This window comes from Oxyura jamaicensis, chromosome 2, assembly GCF_011077185.1.
Source record: "Oxyura jamaicensis isolate SHBP4307 breed ruddy duck chromosome 2, BPBGC_Ojam_1.0, whole genome shotgun sequence".
NCBI classification, from domain to species: Eukaryota; Metazoa; Chordata; class Aves; order Anseriformes; family Anatidae; genus Oxyura; species Oxyura jamaicensis.
This window is the reverse complement of record NC_048894.1, coordinates 100,907,507-100,926,969: the sequence shown is the minus strand read 5'-3', so window position 1 is coordinate 100,926,969 and position 19,463 is coordinate 100,907,507. Positions and strand designations below refer to the sequence as shown.

Genomic DNA, 19,463 nt, shown 5'->3' with positions numbered 1-19,463 from the left:
CAGTTAGAATCATTAATTTGGGCCTTTAGGCGACTGGAGTCATAGTCTTCAGTTTAGAAAGGCAAGAAGGAATAAAAATTGAAGAAAGTAATATTTAGTGAAGAACAGCATGGAAAAATGTTTTATTTTGGATAAATGACTTGCACATAAAGGAAAAATGTGGTTTTAGTTTTGATAAAGCCTGACCAAGGGGGAGTCATTTTCAAGTTACTGTGGAGTGGCCCTAATGTTGTAAATCCTGATGGCCAAGTCCCAGTATTGTGCAGATGAGGAAAGGATGCAGGAAATTCTGTTGTTTACACATGTCTCTGTAACACTGAGAAGCAAGAGGAGCCCAGAAAACCCAGAGGGTAAGGGGTCTTAAGCTTGGGGGGCTTATTAATTATTCTTATATTTCTCATTTGGTACAGAGCATGGGTTACTTTCATACTGATAGTAGGGAGAAAAAAGGTTTGAAATACCCAGCAAAATGCTGAAGATCAGAAAAGAAGTTATTTGAAGTATGTAGGTAAGTTAGATTTAGCGAGATATTTCTCTCTTTTCCTTTTACTACTGCTGGGTAATATTAATCCTAACACCCTATTAAACATAGAGGTTGTTGTTTTTCAGATATAGAAGGGTACTTATTTACCATAACAAGGTAAGTTTTTTAAATTTTCAAAGTGGTAGTTTGTTAAATGTTTATTTCTTATTTTTGATTTAGAAGTTAGTACAAATATGGAGACTTCAAGACTTACATTGTTTCAATGCTGAAATAACTTCAGTAATTTTCAATAGTTTTTGGTGACATAAACCTAAAGTTTCACGAGAATTCTGTTATGAGTTTGCAGCTGTTCATATTGTGTTCTGTTCTTAAAGGTAGTGTTTTAACAGTGTTTCTCTTTTCATAAATTCCTCTAATGGTATTTATAATCCTAATTTCCTTCAGAAAATATCTGAGGATAGCATAAGAAAAAAGTGTATGTGGGGGGAGGTGTTTTTAGCTATATGGCATTATAATAATGCAATGGAATATGACTTATTAATACTATGATTTGTTGATGCAGGACGAATATTTTAGTTTGTCACTATTTGAAAGGTTAATATACCAGATGGTGTAAAGGTATATAGACAACCCATTACCAATGAGAAAGGGCCAAATTTCAAAAGTAATTCTGATCAGTTTAATAAATATACATAGCAGATAGAACTAACAGGCTACTGAATGTCCAGTTAGCTGCATTTTATTTTTCTCACTTCACAGTGATTCTTAAAGCCATTTTGTGAAGCAGAATCTCATGCATAATCTCATTGCTAGAAGCCTAACTCTTGATCTAGATCACTTGTGTTAGAAAACTTTCATTTTGGGGTCTTTTTTTGAATGTACTTCTTTGTATAATATAATGAAGATAAAAGTATTGCTATAAAATATTAGGTATCAGTAATGGAATTAGTCATGTCTACATTAAACAAACAAACAAACAAAAAAACATTCCAGAGAATTCTCAAAAACCTTTGAGTGGAAAAAATAATGAAATAATATGTCTGTCATTTTTACGTATGTGTTTTTTATTAAGGCCAGTTTTTCACATTAAATATAAAGTATTGATATTTACTTCAGGTAAAACAGAGAAATAAATTCATCAGAAGATGAATACTGTAAAGCAGCTGGTAATGAACAGACTTAAAGCATTCTAGTTGATTTCAGCACCAAGGAGGGTGGATCTTAGAATCATTTAAAACATACAAATTATTATTCTACTGATTGGCTAATCTGTGGGTTGAAGAGACTAGCAGTTGTTATCCACAATAATTCTATATTAACTATTATTTCACTAATATCTGCAAAATTTGGCAACATAAATTTTCATGTTCCAAATTGCTTTTTGTAAGAATAAGATAACTTGTCTACTACACAAATTTTAGTTACTGCTTTTCCTCTGAAGTATTATAGGCAAATACATATGGAGAGTAAGGGCAACTTTATATCAGGAAAAAAACTATTTTTTTCCTAGTGCAAATTTTAATTCAACTAGCTATATTTTTGTAGCCTATATGTGTTATAACTATGAAGTACATATTATTTTCAATTTAAGTGTTGTTTTCTACTTTTCTTGCTTTTTTTTTGTTGTTGTTGATATACATCAGTCGCTGATAAATGAAGAAGTCATTACAGCAGTACAATTTAATAAAGTATTGTCAGCATTCCAAGGGAAAAGCAAGTCAAACTAACTTTCAGGCTACATTAATTGTTTATGCAAACAAGCATATGTATCATGTGCTTTAAAGTATATAAAACTAAAGCTTTTCATTGTTGGGTTTGATTTCATCCACTCGCAAACAAACACCTGAACACCCTGACATCAAGTTTAATGTGTAAAATATCATATATATCATATGCATCTATTTATTATTATTAAAAATAAAAAGCGTCACACAAGTATAAACTTTTCTGTTCCAAGGATTTGTTCTGTTCTCTTTGTGTGATCCAAGAGAAGTATACTTCAGAGAGTATGAAATTTGGCTCCCTAGAGGATACCTAGAGATTCCAGAGGAGGAAGCAGTGCCTTCTCTGCCTCTAAATTGTTTATATAGGTTTAAAGGGTGCTGTCATTATCATTAGGGTAATGTTATTATCATTACTGGGGGTCTGATTACACAGTACTGTGCACTCCAAAAGTGTGATCAATCTTATAAGTAGGTTGCAAGTCAATTACTTTTCTATGATGGAGTTCCAAGCAAACTTCATTTGGAAACAGCTGTTTTAAGGGAAGTCCCATGGAAAACAGAGATAATCACTTTATTTTGCATTTATATTGAATTACATTGTAACAAAATGGAGAAAAGAAAGCAAACAACAAACTCTTGAATAACTCTGAAATTGAAGTAATCAACTTCAGTTTGTGTGCTTTGTTTTCCTAGCATGGATTTATTCATAACTCATGCCTATAAATTCTGAATCTATCTCTGCAATGATTGTCTACACTCCTTGCTCTTACTCTTCACTTTCTTTCTCAGCTTTGAATCTTTTACTCTACTAACTTAAAGAGTTATAACCGTAATTGAAAACTGAACATCAATCTCATGCATTTGCAACGGCTTCTTTAATGTCAAAGATTTTCCTGCATTCCCAAAACAGGTTTTTATTGTGGTTAAAATTATATCTGGTAAGCTCCTATATTGGAAAAAAAAAATCCAAATTATAAACAATACTTGTTTATAAACAACACTTTTATGGTTATTAATAGTCCATTTATGTTGTACAGACCCTTACTGGCCTTTTATTTTCCAAGTTTTTAAAAGACATTTTACTATATTTTTTTGTTTTATTTTTTTTAATAAGAATTGTACAAGTAAGATGCCTCTTTATTTAACTGACATGACATAAAGATATATCAATATATGGAAACTATGTTCTCTTGGAATTAACTTCCTGTTAAAGTATGATAGAAACCATATTCCACATTCATTTGGAAAAGCAGTTCTCTGAGCAAAGCACGCTTTTACTCCTGTTCCCTTTTTAGTCCATATCGTAATATATTATTGGCTGACTTGTGAAAATTATCTTCCCTGAACAGCCTGATTCTCTCTGCTCATGCTGAGTATTCTAGGTCTGATTTACATTTGGGTAAATTAAATGAGTTTCAGGGAGGAAGTTCCCTGAAAGCTCTTCTTTAGTTATTTTTAATGTCTTTTCAGTTTACCTGAAGGTTTCTTCATAACTTTTGTAGGTATCATTTTTGGATATCAAGATGCTATCCTCTCCTCTGTCTGAAGCACAATATTCATATGAAACTACACAGGAGAATCTAGCCTCAGTAACCATTACATATGCAATTAATTTTTTCTCTTTAGGTGTGACTACACATAGACATTCCATAGGCACTGGGGAGATAAAGAGAGGTGCTTTTTTTAAAATGAATTTAAATGAACCCTACCACAAAATATATGCTACTTCATGGATTACTGTAATAACAGTAGAATGATGGGTTTAGTGGGTAATATTGGTGGTAGAGGGATTGTTGAACCATGTGATCTTGGAGATCTTTTCCAACCTTAATAATTCTATGGTTCTCTGATAGCTTTTTCAAAAATATAAATTCTCTCTTAAGTACGTTTCTGTCAAAAAAGACTTAGTGGAGTTGGAGTCATCACAAGGTTCTATGTTAGAGCTTTAAATACTACCAGCCCTTGAACTGTTGAAAGACAAAATATTATTGGTGTTAAAATACTACAGTGGAAAAGAACAACTGAGAATTGGTAGATATAAATGTACAAGAAGTAATATCTTTTAAAGAAAAGTATTTAAAGAATTAAGGAAGGGATGGCTTCTAAAACTATTCTGATAAAACTGAGTGGATCTGTTCACATCAGAATCTTGTTAATTCTTATAAAACTGTAACAGAGTAGTAGAACAAGCCATGAGGATAGGCTCTGACCCAGAGAAAACAAAGCATTTTTGAACATTCTTACTTGTCTGCTTACATGGGTGGGAAAATCAGTAGTTTCCAGAATGACTCTGAGCCATATTTTGAAGAAAAGTTGTTTTGTGTCTTAATAAGTGTTGTAATGTTTTATCTGAAGCAATGCATCACGCATCTGTGATTAATTTTCCCTACTCCCAATATTATGAAACTACATTTGAAAGTAGGTCATGTTTTATGTAGAAAAAGATCATAAATTATAACAAGTATAATAAGGCAATTATTTCTTATCTCTGATATCTGGAGGAACATACATTTCAGATACTGTCAATATTTTTTTTTTTTTTTTAAAAAAAAAAAAAGAATCAAGAACTGATCAAAATATAAGCAGGATTAAAAACTTAACTTCGTTTAGGACATTTAGTGGATATGCCTCTACTTCCTCACATTGAAAACAAAAACACCCACTCAGTGTCATTTTGTAAGTAGGCAGGAAAAAGTGCCTGTAAATGAAAGTGAACCTATCCAGTTTAAAGTTACTTTGCAACAGTGTTGCATATGAATATATATATGTATATATATATAGCAATGTGATAATAAATTTATGTTGATTTTTATTTAAATAATGAAGCTTCTCCATACATTTATGTGATATCGTTTACTGTATATGGCTGAACAGGTGTCAATGTTTGTTCTGACCTGATTCTTGTTCAGCAAAGTGCTGTTCAAGGTGACTGAAAAATCTCTCAGCTTCGTTGGTCTTTTTCAGCTTCCTTTTGAAACTGAAAGGAGTCCACTGACCTGATCTATAAACCAATCTGAAAAATCTAAGCAAAACCAGATCGTCTCCCAAGTCCTCAATGCTGCTTGGGAAAAGCTGACCATTTTGGTTATACCCGATCACAACCTACAGGCGGCTCTCAGAAGAACAGTGAGATTAACATTTTTAACTAAACGACTAATGCATTACATAGTAGAATACTGATGTTAGGAATGGCTGGGAAAGGAAACCAACCACTGACAACATGCCCTTGACACTATGATCTTTGGTCTGAATAGTTTACCTTAAGCTTATTTAAAGTTTACTTGAAAATATTTTGTTTTAGTTATCAATCACATTAAGTAACAGGCTTCCTGGATGAAAATGGACAGCTGAATTAAATATTTTTAACTTTATTTGATTTTCACTTAATACTGGCTCTAAATATATTTTAAAAATTTTCAAACATTAAAGCCAATTATGACTGTCATGTCGAAAGGCAGATCTAGCCTTGTGGATGATGCATGTCTTAGATATTACTCCCATGCATTTCTGGAGCCTTCTGTCTTTTTGGAAAAATCAGGGCAAATCCACAAAAGATGACCTATGCAGTGCCAGAAGGCTATCCATCTGTATAAGCAGGATAGTAGATATGTGTGCTGGCTGAGCTGTATGTGGTGTGGTAACACACTGACAACTGTAACTCTGTGTGGAGTCTTTTGAGATTCTTTTCCACTGACCACCAACACCTGGCTCTGCTGCCACTGAGCTGAGCAACATTAGAAGCTACCTGCTTAGCCTATACATTCAACTAAATGGGCTATGACTGCTATTCATTTTAGTGTGGGGTAAGAAATGTGCCTTGCATTCAGTGAGGGCTTGAACTAATTTACTCAGTTTTCTGTGGAAACGAAGGAAAACTTATGTACTGGGTTGTTCTTTGCCTCTTCTGTGGAACTGTTGAAAAAAATAATCAGAAACACTTTAAACTTGAATAACAGTGAATCTCATTGTTTCTGAATAGCAGTTGCTGAGGAGCATTGCTGGTAGGCCTTTTAGTTTCAAAGGAAGTTTGTCAAAGTAAATTTATGTTGTTGGTTTGTGAAATTCTTTTCCTCTTTTCCTTCCCCCTAACCTCAGCCTCTTAACAAACAAACAAACAAAAAATAGGCAAGAAAAGCATAACTTTAACAACAGCAACTTTCACATCAGTAACAGTATCCAAAATGGTAAGGAATAATTTTCTTTTAAATCATTATATACAAAGATGTTAAAATTAAGATTACATGCCCACTACATTTTTTTTTTTTTTCCAGCTAATTTTCCTGGGTTTTAGTTTTTGCTATGTCTAGAACACTGTTTTCACAATAAGTGTGATTATAATGTGATGGGCTGCAGAATTACTTTTATTATTATTATTTAATCTAATTTTGATTGAAGTCTCCTTAAAGTGACTGCAATTGTATTTCCATATTCTTGATGGGACATACAAGTGATACCAGCTGAATATTTTTGTCATGGATGAAAAGACAGTCTGGGATAACAGGAACTTCTTTGCATTTATTGTCAAATAAGAGCAGTCTTTGGTTGTGAATATGTATTGTACTATTGCTCCTTCTTTATTACTTAAGGAAAATATTTTTATTTCAGGTTTATATTGCATTTTAGCTGTGACTTATCACTGCAGCCATCAGTGTGCTGCAGCAGATGGATTTCTGAACTAGGGATTAAAGAGACTGAGAATTGGAAAGAGGGGAAGGTCACCTAGAAATCAGAGTAGCAGACACAGGTGTGCTTTACCCTTTGATTTTTCTAATTGTAAAATTCAACTAGAAGTGAGATTCTTAGGAACCTCTCTGTATCAAGTATCTTGTACTTAAGGAAGGCAATTAACTGTGTTATTAGTATTGTTAGATCATTATCAGCAATAGTATTGTAAAATAAATAAACACTTCCCAAAAGAAAACCTCAAGCTCCCCAGAATACTCCCTCCCAAAAGAAATCAGGAACCTCTACACAGTTCTCATAAGTTAATGTTTTTGTTCATACCAGATGTTCTTTCATATGCTCAATGTGTCATCTACACTAAACATCATCTGCACCAGTCTAGCCTTTGCATGAGTTAACCCAGGTTTTCAGGTCATGTAACTCATAAGAATATCCTGAAGATTATAGTAATCAAAGAAAGTTCAACTATCTAGTAGCAACTCTACATCCTGGGGAAGACTGATTATGAGTTGTTGTCGCAAAGGGAGAAGCCTCCTAATGTTATCGGTCAAGCCTGCAAAATGGGAAGCCCTACGTCAGCTGTCAGGTAGGATGGAAACTTACACAGCTGGAGCCCTCAGCATTAGTTTTAAATGAGAAATAGATACAAGTCCAAATGGACTGACCTCTAACATACTATATATTTTTTCATCTCAGATATTATCCAGTTGAGTAATATAACTGCAATTAAAAAGTTCCATATTTGTCCTTATGCCATAACTCTTGGCAAATACAGTTTGCTGTTAAATTGGTAGCCACAATGATGCCGTTATAAAGTAAAAACTTTATTTCTGTCTGTGCATCTGTTGTCATAGCAGTGGAAATTAGTATTGTAGTAAGAGAGATGTTTAGCCTGATGAAAAGAAGGCTCCGAGGTGACCTTATTGCAGTTTTTCAATAGTTAAATACAATAAAAAAGATGGAGAACATTTTTTTATTTTATTTTATTTTTTTATTTTCCTCAGTCAGATAGGACAGGACAAGGGGGAATGGTTTTAAACTAAAAGAGGAGAGATTTAGTTTAGATTCTAGGAGAAAATTATTCACTCAGAAGGTGGTGAGGTACTGCAACAGGTTGGCTGGATACAAGCTTTGTATGCATCCCTGGAGGTGTACAAGACCAGGCTGGATGAGGCCCTGGGCAACCTGGTCTAGTGGGTGGCATCCCTGCCCATGGCAGAGGGGTTGGAACTAGATGATCTTTAAGGTCCCTTCCAACCCAAGCCATTTTATGTAATGTCTTCTCAAGAGCACAAAAGCATGTGAAGTTTTCTACATAGGGTGTTATCAATAAATAACACTTTCATTTTCAAAGTAAGACTGTTAAATTGTCCTGAGTTCATGTGATTACAGTTGACTAAAAAAGAGTGGCTTCTTATACACAGAATGAATGGGATTCTATTAGAACTAACATGACTTTGTTACTCGCTTAGTCTAGAAGTTTACACTAGGTTTTGTAAACCTCTTTGTAAGCTGGTGATCCTGAAAATATCTAAAACACTGACAGTTCATTTTTATTCCTAATTGCCTAGGAATATTATGTTGCCTTTTTTTTTTTTTTTTTTTTTTTTTCATTAATCATATTCTAATAAAAAATGACAGTCAATAAAAACCTCATCAGTGAACCAGCCAAGCAAACCATCATATCTCAGAAGCCACAGTTAACTGGTATGTTGGGTAAAGCTTGTCTTGGCTTCTCTCTAATGCTTATTTCTGTTTGAGATTGTCTGGGAAACTGTGGTGTTTCTTTTTGCTTTGTTTTCCCTGAATGATCTAATTATACAACTTTTTCAAGTGTAGTGGCTCAGAAAAGAATATTGATACTACAGGCTCAAATGCATAGAAATTATGGTTGATATAGTATGAAGGTCTGTAATCAAACAAAACATTCCTGTGGGGAAAAAGTTATTGTAAATGATTTAAAGCAGTATTTCAGTTTCTTTTGGCCTTATAGGTAGTAAATGACAACATCTGTATTTACAAATATTTATGTTGCCTGTATTTAACCCTAAGGATTTGAACACAACTTCAAAGACATATTAGCTTACCAAAATACTTTTCTTGAGGGTTGAGGTTTCTGTTCAGGTTGGGACTGCTGCTGGATGTTATGAAAACCTGTGTGTGATTTTTTTTTTTTTTTTTGGATATCTAATAATATTTCAGTGCTTATGTTGACTCTTTTTCTTTGAACTTTGACTTTTTACCCAGTCACTTTGCTTTAGTAATGTTTTAGGAGCTAAATTTATTGGTAAAAATGTACTCCATCCGTCAAAGCTATTAGAAAATTTTCAACAGATTCCAAAATGATAGGTGTGAATAAAAATAAATAGATAAAAAGATATAAAAGATAAGCAATCATGCTGTTTGTAACTTGGTTTATTTTTAGCCTCTTAACCAGTTTACAAACTCTTTGCAAAGATTTACGTGAGTTATAAATATACATATATACATAGGGAAACAAACAAACCAAAAAAACTACTTAATGCATCATATTACCCTAAAATGGAATAGAAACTGTATCCATGACAGTAACCTGCTATAACAGTAATTACTTACAAAGTATTAAGAAAGTTATTGAGTACAAGTCTTACGAGGAGCGGCTGAGGGAGCTGGGACTGTTTAGCCTGGAGAAGAGGAGGCTCAGGGGCGACCTTATTGCACTCTACAGGTACCTGAAAGGAGGCTGTAGCGAGGTGGTGGTTGGTCTATTCTCCCACGTGCCTGGTGACAGGACAAGGGGGAATGGGCTAAAGTTGCGCCAGGGAGGTTTAGGTTGGATATTAGGAAGAACTTCTTTACTGAACGGGTTGTTAGTCACTGGAACAGGCTGCCCAGAGAAGTGGTGGCGTCACCATTCCTGGAGGTCTTTAAAAGACGTTTAGATGTAGAGCTTAGGGATATGGTTTAGTGGAGGACTTGTTAGCGTTAGGTCAGAGGTTGGACTCGGTGATCTTGGAGGTCTCTTCCAACCTAGACTATTCTATGATTCTGAGTATTGATGTCTTATCATCTGATGCAGGAGCGCCGCCAACAGGATGCACTAACAGGACCGGCTTGGCAGTTAGCGCAGGCAGTTTGCGTGGCGCAGGTCAGGCGGGGGCAGGGAGGGGTGCCTTTCCCACTTCCCTTTCTCTTCCCCTCCTTTCCTCGGGGAACTCTTCCTCTTTGCACCTAGAATTCACCATGGTGGGCACCCATTGCAGCAGCTGGTCCACAGTGGCAACCCAAATGGAGGAGATACTGCCTCTCTAGGCTCATGTGGGCACTCAGGTGGATCCCCTGAGGGGTGAAGTGGCAGTCCAGGCTAGAGACTGCAGGGAGCTCCGGAATCTGGAGGCTCACCTGGGTCCTGAGGAAAGAGAGGGCTGTCACGGGTGCAGGTGTGCCCTGCTCAAGGAACTCCTTGAGCAGGTGGCTGGGCTGCAGTGAGAAATCAGCAGCCTAAGGGCTTCCTGGGAGTCTCTGAGGGTGATGGATAGGAGTTGTCAGTCTGCCCCTGCTGATGCCCAGCAGCCTCCTCCTAAGTCCCTACATGGAGTAGTAGCTGACCCAGCTGATCACATGCAGTACAGAGGGCTTGACCGCCCACAAGAGGAAAGGGGCTGTACCCTCGTCTCAGCTTGAAGCAGAAACAGATGTTTGCCTCTGACACCCATGGTGCCACCAACCTCCACGGTGTCCCTGGATAATAGATTTGAGGCTCTCGGGAAGGAAAAGGAAGAGTTTGAGGGTCTGGACAATAGTCAGAACCTGGGAAGCAACCCTGAGAAGCATTTCAAGATTGAGGGAAGTACTGAGCACAGGGAGCGGTGCCGGACGGGGCACTGCATCACAACCAGTGAGGTGGAGAGTCTTAGTGATCGGAGACTCCTTGCTGAGAGGCACTAAGGCTCCCATTTGTCACCCAGATAACCTATCCAGAGAGGTGTGCTGTCTGCCTGGAGCACGTGTCAGAGATGTTAGGAAGGCTCTAACACAGCTCATTAAACTGGAGGACTACTATCCTCTTGTTGTCATTCAGGTTGGATCCCAGGAAGCTGCAACAAGAAAAATGAGGAGTATTAAAAAGGACTTCGCATCCCTGGGAAGGTTGTTGAAGGGATCAGGGGTGCAGGTAGTGTTCTCCTCTGTCCTCCCGCGAGGTGACTGGGACCCAGAAAGAAAGACCAGAACAGGACAGGTAAATGACTGGCTGAGGAGGTGGTGTCTGGACCAAGGCTTTGGGTATTTTGATCTTGTGCAGTCCTTTGAGAAGCCGGGTATGTGGGCTGCTGACCATCTCCAACTCAGCAAGTGGGGCACAAGTGTTGGGGAGACAGCTCTCTGGGATGATTACCAGGGCTTTAAACTAGGTTTGACAGGGAAAGGGAGGTGAGCTAAAAGTGACAGGGAAGGACTGGGGGAACTTGTCACTGATGACACTGTTGAAGACAGTAGGGGGGAAAACCTCTGAGTTGTCCCATAGGATTGTCCAAGGGCTCCTCAGAGAAGGTAATGATCCCGTTACCCCATCTGGAATCTTCTTGCATCCCTCCAGGGATAACTGCACCTGCTGCTTCCCTAAAGTGCCTGTATACCAATGCACGGAGCATGGGAAATAAACAGGATGAGCTCGAGATCTGTGTTTGGTCACAGGGCCACAACCTCATTGCAATCACAGAGAAGTGGTGGGACAGCTCACATGACTGGAATACTGTCATGGAGGTCTATGTCCTTTTTAGGAAAGACAGGCTGGGGAAGCGATGTGGTGGGGTTGCCCTTTATGTGAGGAAGCAATTAGAGTGTACCCAGCTCCACCTGGCAGAGGGTGAAGGACAAGTGGAGAGCTTATGGGTGAGAATTAAGGGGTGGGCTGGTATGGGGGACACAGATGTGGGGGGGTACTACAGGTCACCAGATCAGGAGGAGGAGGTCGATGAGGCCATCTCCAAGCAGCTGGTAGTAGCCTCATGATCCCGGGCACTGGTCCTCATGGGGGACTTCAATTATCCAGATATCTGTTGGTAAGCAACTTGGCCAGGCACAAACAGTCCAAATGGTTCCTACAATGCGTTAAAGATAATTTTCAGATGCAGTTGGTGGAGGAGCCGACGAGGCGGGGGATGCTTCTGGACCTTGTCCTTACCAACACGGATGGGCTTTTTAGGGATGCCGTTCAGGTTGGGGGCAGCTTGCGATGCAGAGACCATGAGATGATGGAGTTCAAGATGGAATAATTCTTGTTTTGAATTTTTTTTGACTACTTAGGTATTTAACAAACTTTGTTTTGAGATTTTTCAATAGTGCACCAAATGGAAACTTGGGTCTCATTTATGTACCTTCTCTCTGCCTTATTGTTCCCTTCCATCATCTGGTAGTGATCAACACAGAACTGAGATCTGACTCTTTTTGCACGGATTCTGTATTCTACTAACAAGTGTTTACTTACATTTGGTCATACTCCTTTGTAGTATTACAATGATAATATTATATATTTTTTAAAATCCTCTACTGGGATTATTAATTAATGTATTTATTTATTCTAAAGGCAAAGGCGTTTATACCATAAGGAAATAATGAGCAAAAAAGTGATATTCAGTTTTACCAATATTTTATATTTGACCAGATCTGTGGAAAACGTGTAAAACTTCTCCTAGCATTTCTATGTTTACTCTTTATCTCTAAGGCAGTCTAATTATTTTGGGTTTGTTTTATTTTTTTAGGAACTTTAGAATTAAGTTTTTGGCCTTACATTATCAGTTATATTTCAGAAGCTCAGGTTGAGCCTAGGTGATAGAAGAAAGATGAGATTGCATAACTTTTATTTTGTGTGTCAAGACTTTGATTAATTGTAGCTGTGATTTCATTTGATCCCAAAGACATACCGAACCAAACAAATTTTCTGAACTGATATAGTGGAAAAACTTGTTTCTTTCATACACTTACTGATTGTATATTCAAAGAAAACAAAGAAACAGCAATGACAAAAAAACATCAAAACCATTAAAACATTTCTTTTCATGATGCTAGAAACATAACTATATTTTATGTTTTTTTTTGCAGCATAATTGTTTTTAGTTATCAGACATGTAAATAGTTGTAAGAGGATTTTTAAGTAAGTGAGATTTACATCAAAGTTTTGATATTAAAAGGAACGTGTCTAGAGAAGTGCAAACAGGAAAAAAAAAGATGAGTAGATAAGTTATGACAGGAAGTAAATGATTTGCATTGTTTATCTTTATTTCAGGACATTTTTTGGCTGATTTTTAGTTACAACACATGTTTGGAGCCAACATCAACAGCTTAAAAATGGTTTAATTCTTGTAGCTCTGGAAAAAAATAAGCTCAATGATCATTGGCTGTGCCCTCAAAAATCTTGGAATCAACATCTTTTAATTTTCATTTTTAAAATAACAATTTTCTTAACTTGCTAACAGAGATCACAATCAGACCCAGGTTGATGAACTATAAGAACGTGCATACATTGTCACTGTCCATTTAGATCTCTCAAATTTACAGGACAAATGTACTCTGTACTAAATTATTAAACTTTACCTTATATGCTCATTATCAGTAAAAACAACACAAAAACACCAAATAAGACTTCAATTCTCTTTGTATAGACTAGATTAGAATTCACTAATTCAGTACTTCATTAATTCATGAACTCTGTAACCCACAAGTTCTCTAATTCCCTATTAGTGCACCTGTGAGCAAAATAGTTACCAAGATGATGATGCAAGTGCACATTCACAGAATCACAGAATCATGTAGGTTGGAAGAGACCTCCAAGATCACCAAGTCCAACCTCTGACCTAACACTAACAAGTCCTCCACTAAACCATATCACTAAACTCTAAATCTTTTAAAGACCTCCAGGGATGGTGATTCAACCACTTCCCTGGGCAGCCTATTCCAATGCCTAACAACCCTTTCATTAAAGAAGTTCTTCCTAATATCCAAACTAAACCTCCCCTGGCACAACTTCAGCCCATTCCCCTTCGTCCTGTCACCAGGCACGTGGGAGAATAGACCAACCGCCATATGGCATGCTGACATATTTATACTTTTCAGATTGGAATTTGGTTTATACCATTTCCATAAGCTAGTGGATTTTGAAGAAATCGCTAGGCAGTAACTCTGCAAAGACCCCAGGAAATTATGGCTTCAGGGAACAGCTGACTGCAGGTGAGAACAGCTGCAGAATAGACATTACCTCTTCCTGTATTCTGCACTTGTTGCTCTTGCTCTTGAGCTAATGTTTCTAGTCCTAGTCCCTAGCATGAGCTCTGTGTTCAGCCAAAACCTTAGCAGGATCTCTGGAGTGACCGGTTTCGAATGTCCAGATATTTGGGGCCAATTGTAAAATGGAGATGAACTTTGACAGGCACAGAAATTTGGAAGTTGTGAATAGAATGGAGTTTACAGTTTGTTTTGCCAGAGCTTTTGCCACAGTGCATCCTCTCCTCACACCCTGTTGAAGTAAATTGTAAATCCAAGTGTATCTTAGCCATTCGTGTTACCAGTTACTTGTTCTGCCCTAAGGATTTTGTGCTACATGTATTTGAGCCAAACGACCAGCCACCTGACTCCAATGTGCCTCAAGATTTGTAGGCTTTTTGTGGGTAGACACATATTCTTAGATTTAGCTATATTGTAAATAATTTTGGTATGTTTACTTTCCCATACATGTCTACCACTTACTTCTCTCTCTCTTTTTACCCTATTCTCTAGCTGCGCGGTTGAACAATCCCACACAGCATAAATATCTACATAGGCTTGAGTGACTCCATACTTCAAAGCCATTTCCACTTCTCTAAACTCAGCTCTGCTCTGAGCCACCAATCTCTGCTGTGAAATTGTGCTAGTCTTTACTGATATAGTTGCAGCTTTATCTTTCTAGAATTCCTTACTCACTGTGCACTCCTGTCTGTGACCCACACTTCTGTCAGCAGAGAGGTAGGTGGATGAGAGGATTCAGTGGGTGTCCCAACTCACTTTACACTCTCTTTGTTTGTCCCATCACTTGTTACCTGGCGATGTACATTCCCCTTTCATGAATTAATGGCTCCATAGTTGGCAGCCCTGCATATAGAGCAAAATTTTCAGGGAGGGACAGTCAGCGTTCTTCCCTGTTTCCACCACCCACCTCCTCCAAGCCATTTTTTCTATTGAAGGGGAAATAACATGCTAAACCAAAGAACTAACTCAATGTCCTGATTTCAGTTAGGACAGAGTTGTTTTTCCTCCTAGTAGCTGGTAGGGTGCTATGTTTTGGACTAGGATGAGAAGAGTGCTGATAACATGCTGATGTTTTGATTGCTGCAGAGCACTGCTTACACTAAGCCAAGGACTTTTCAGCTCCTCGCTCTGTCCTGCCAGCGGGCAGGCTGGGGGTGCAGCAGGAGCTGGGAGGGGACAGACCCAAGACAGCTGACCCAAACTGGCCAAAGGGGTATTCCATGTCATCTGACATCATGCTGAACAATATATAGGGGTGGCTAGCTGGGGTGGGGGGCCGGCTGCTCGGGGTTGGGCTGGGCATTGGTCAGCGGGTGGTGAGCAATTGCATTTTGTATCACTTGTTTGTACATATTATTATTATTATTATTATTTTCTATCTTAATAAACTGTCTTTATCTCAACTCACAGGCTTCACTTTCCCGTTTCTCTCCCCCATCCCAAAGAGGGAGGGGGGGGGGGTAAGCGAACGGCTGTGTGGTGTTTAGCTGCCAGCCAGGTTAAACCACAAAACTCAAACAACCTAAAAGCCCCAAATATGATCACATTCCCAAGCTATGACTGATTTTTACAAAAAAAAAAAAAAATATAATTATTTTTTTTTTTCCCCCATGGATATAAGTTCACATATTTTTGCAGCTCCTGGAGTAAATGAAATTTACTTTTGTTCTTCTTCTTATTGTTTTTAAACAGCTGCAGCAATATAATTGGAAGTCTGACTTCACTTACAAAAGAACAAATGCAGTTTTGACTTTATTATTATTATTATTATTTTAATAGATAAGACAAAAGAAAATTAACTGGCTTCATCTGAAGCAGATACTTTCTGTTAAGATATGGGATCCCTTTAAAAAAAATTGGCTGAAGCCTTCATAAGGCATAAGAGATATGTAACTACAGATTAAGTCATGCAGTAAGAAGAAGGACGTTGAAATGCTGTCCTCAAGATACTGATAGTGAAGTCACTGGAAAAGCTGATTTCAACATGAACATGAATTAAAACAAGGGAAGTGTAATAATTCTTTTCACATCTAGTGATTTTGTCAGCTGTGTCACCAGGTTTATTACATTTCTCTTTGCCCATAATAGTAACCTGGGATAATAAATCTAGAGCTGTTCTTTTTCGTTACAATTGTTTATGATCATTAGGTAAATAAGCAAAGGTTGTAATATAATGAAATATGGTGTAGACAGATTCCTTGTTTTATTCGCCAATTATCTGTATTTTTTTTTTCCTCTTATAACCATCAGATCTTTCTCTAACTCCGTTATGCTGTCCTCACCCCACTAACATGATAACATGAATGTTGATTCCTATATTTTGTGCATACATTAGATTTAGTTAAGAAATCTACTCAAAGGGACTCTGTGTTACTTCTTATCCCTGAATTGTTAAACAGGTGGAACTACCAGAAGATTTCACAGGACAGAAAACCCTCACTTTCCTAACTTCATCTTATCTTTCCATCTAATTATTTTTTATTAAGTAAATTACACTCATCAAGTTCCATATGCTGAGCTAGCTTGTCTGCTGCTGCAAACTCAAGCTGGAAGCTTTCAAACTAGCTGCAGACAGCATTTTTTTTTTTTTTTTTCTTCTGTATTATCATACTCAGCAAATTTCTGATGCTTAAAGGTCTGCATCTGTAGCAAAGTGCTTTCTTATCTTTATTATCTTTCAGATACACTTTAGAAATTTTTCTTGATTGTCCCTGGAACAGATTGAAAGCTGTCACCTATAAAATATAACCAAAATTCAATGTAGATGTGAACTGTTTTACTGTGAATTATTTTTCTATGAAGCAGTCATATACCAGAGAAGGGAAATTTTTTGAAAGTATCATGATAACTACAAGGATGACTAAGGATTCATTGTCAACCAGGGGATTATGACTGTCTTAAACATTTTGTTTTTTATTTCATCAGTGCAGTTTTGTTTAGTAACATGAAAGATCCCATTCAAGTGATGTGTAAAAAAGCCCATCCTAATCATCCATCTGGAATAATGAGATTCTAACCACTTCAAGCACTTTACGAATAATCAACAGATTTTTATTTTAAACCTTTGCTTCCTTTCAGGATTCGTATTCAGTCTATTTCTGTTAAAATAGATACCAGCTCAAGTCTTAGCTGTTCATAGCTGAAATTGAATTCCCATTACAAAATATCTGCAGAAAACAAACATTACACTTAAAAAAAAAAAAAAATCCAGTTCCAAACAATGAAAGCTACTATTTATTATTATTATTATTTAGTGCATATAAGAGGGTGAAAACAGACTACCTGACCAAATAAAGTTTATATGTGTTTCTATATAGTGAAACATCAAAATATTTCAGTCATATTTCCACTAGAATAGTTATGGGTTCAAGAATTTTGGTGTAGGTCCTTCAGTGCTGTCATTCTATTTAAAAGGAAAAACATATGGACATCTAGAAATAACAATATGTAATTCTTTGGGCAATGCTTCTCAATGTTTGTTTCAAACAGTAAATTATTCTAATTTTACAAATGGGAAAATATATGCATGTATTAATGATTTGCTGACTTCCCTCTGTCAAAAGGGAGACCAGAGTCAAGGTTTGCTGTTCTAGTCATTGATCTACTGTCTACTGCAGCAGTCTAAGAACTGGTCAGATAACATGGTCAGATATCAATTAAACAGTGTTTTTTAGCCAGTATAAGCATGACATCTTTATAAAATCAACAATATTTGTTCATTTATCTTATTTATAATGGGGTAACAGGGCTAAATATTTTTCCGTTTTTTATTTATTTCTCCCCTAGAAATTAGCCATGCTGGAAGCTGTATTTGGTATGAATTCTAATTTCATCTTTCGTATTGTTTGTGGTATTGACCTATATAATCTGTAGATTATTATCTGTATAATATCTGTATAATCTGTAGCTCTAGACCAGGTTGCCCAAAGCCCCATCCAACCTGGCCTTGAACACTTCCAAAGACGGGTCATACAGAGATTCTCTGGGCAACCTGCTTTAGTGCCTCACCACCTGCACAGTAAAGAATTTCTTTCTAATATCTAATCTTTTTGTTTGTTTGATTGTTTGTTTGCTTTGTTTGTTTAAAGCCATTACTCCTTCTATACCCACTACGCTCCCTGACACAGGCCGTCCCCAGCTTTCCCATAGGCCTCCTTTAGGTGGAAGGCCACTATAAGGTCTCTCAGTAGCCTTTTCTTCTCCGAGCTGAACAATCCCAACTTTCTCAGCCTGTCTTTGTAGGAGAGGTGTTCCAATCCTTTGATCATTCTTATGGCCCTCCTCTGTACTCATGCTAATAGGTCCATGTCCTTCTTGTGCTGTGGGCCCCAGAGCTGAACACAGTACTCAAAATATCTGTGTTATGCTTTTATCTGGCATCAGCCAGCCACTGAAATGAATTATGTTGACATATGTTTCTTTTAATAATAAATAAATAAACAAATAAATAAATAAAAAGCTAAGACACTGTTCTACTTCCTACAGTCTTACAGGGGATTTCTAAAAATCATTTTGGACTAGGTTTCTGAAAAGCACATGAGGTAAGACACATATGAATATCTCATATTCCTTACAGTCTCAGACTAAGTCACCACTAATATTTTCTGGAGGAAGAGTAATTTCTTTTGACTCTTAATTTATTGAACGTTTAGGTGCAAAGTTAGGATCAGCTATCCAGGATGAAATGTGCTGACACATTTCAGCGTTTCACAAAACTCTTTGAAGTCTTGGAGCTACTCAGTTACTGTAGTTAAGCTACAAGTCAACTTCAAAAATTAGCAGTTTTAACTTGGACTGGCAAGTCTGATCTGATGAACATTGTCTCAGCCAACACAGTGGAGGATGGCCAAGAATTCATGGTCAGTGGATGAGGCCAATGGTTTGGCAGCGGCTTGCAGTTAGATTGCCTTAAACCAATAATGAAACCACAGCAACAGGCTGTTCTGATTCTTAAAGGTTTTGTTCTCTTAGGACTTCTGAAGTTTCAGCCAAAGCAAATGATTTAAATAATTTCCATATTTTTTTTTTTTTTTAATTCTCCAACTTTTAAGATACGTAAATATTTGTAAACTGTATGCTTTGCAAGTTGTTTTTTTTCTTCCAGTGAATATTTAAAGCCACTAGCAAAATCCATTAAAACAAAAACAACAACAAAAAAATACTGATTATCAATGTAGTAGTGAATGTCTCTGCAAATACTAATGTTCTTGGACAGAATCAAAAATTGTAAGAAGTTGTTTCACTACTAAAAAAATAAAAAAAAATGTTCATTTTAAATATTTTTTTCCTTCCCTCCCTCCCTCCTTCCCTCC

General features: G+C 37.0%; 1 protein-coding gene across 1 annotated transcript in view; it reads left to right on the top strand.

The window, feature by feature from the left end:
- The first annotated feature begins 274 nt into the window (after positions 1–274).
- CCDC102B (coiled-coil domain containing 102B) overlaps positions 275–19,463 on the top strand; it is a 26,429-nt gene continuing 7,240 nt past the window's right edge. The window contains 1 exon segment of the mRNA XM_035319314.1: positions 275–357. The gene's annotated coding sequence lies outside the window, so the exon portion shown is untranslated.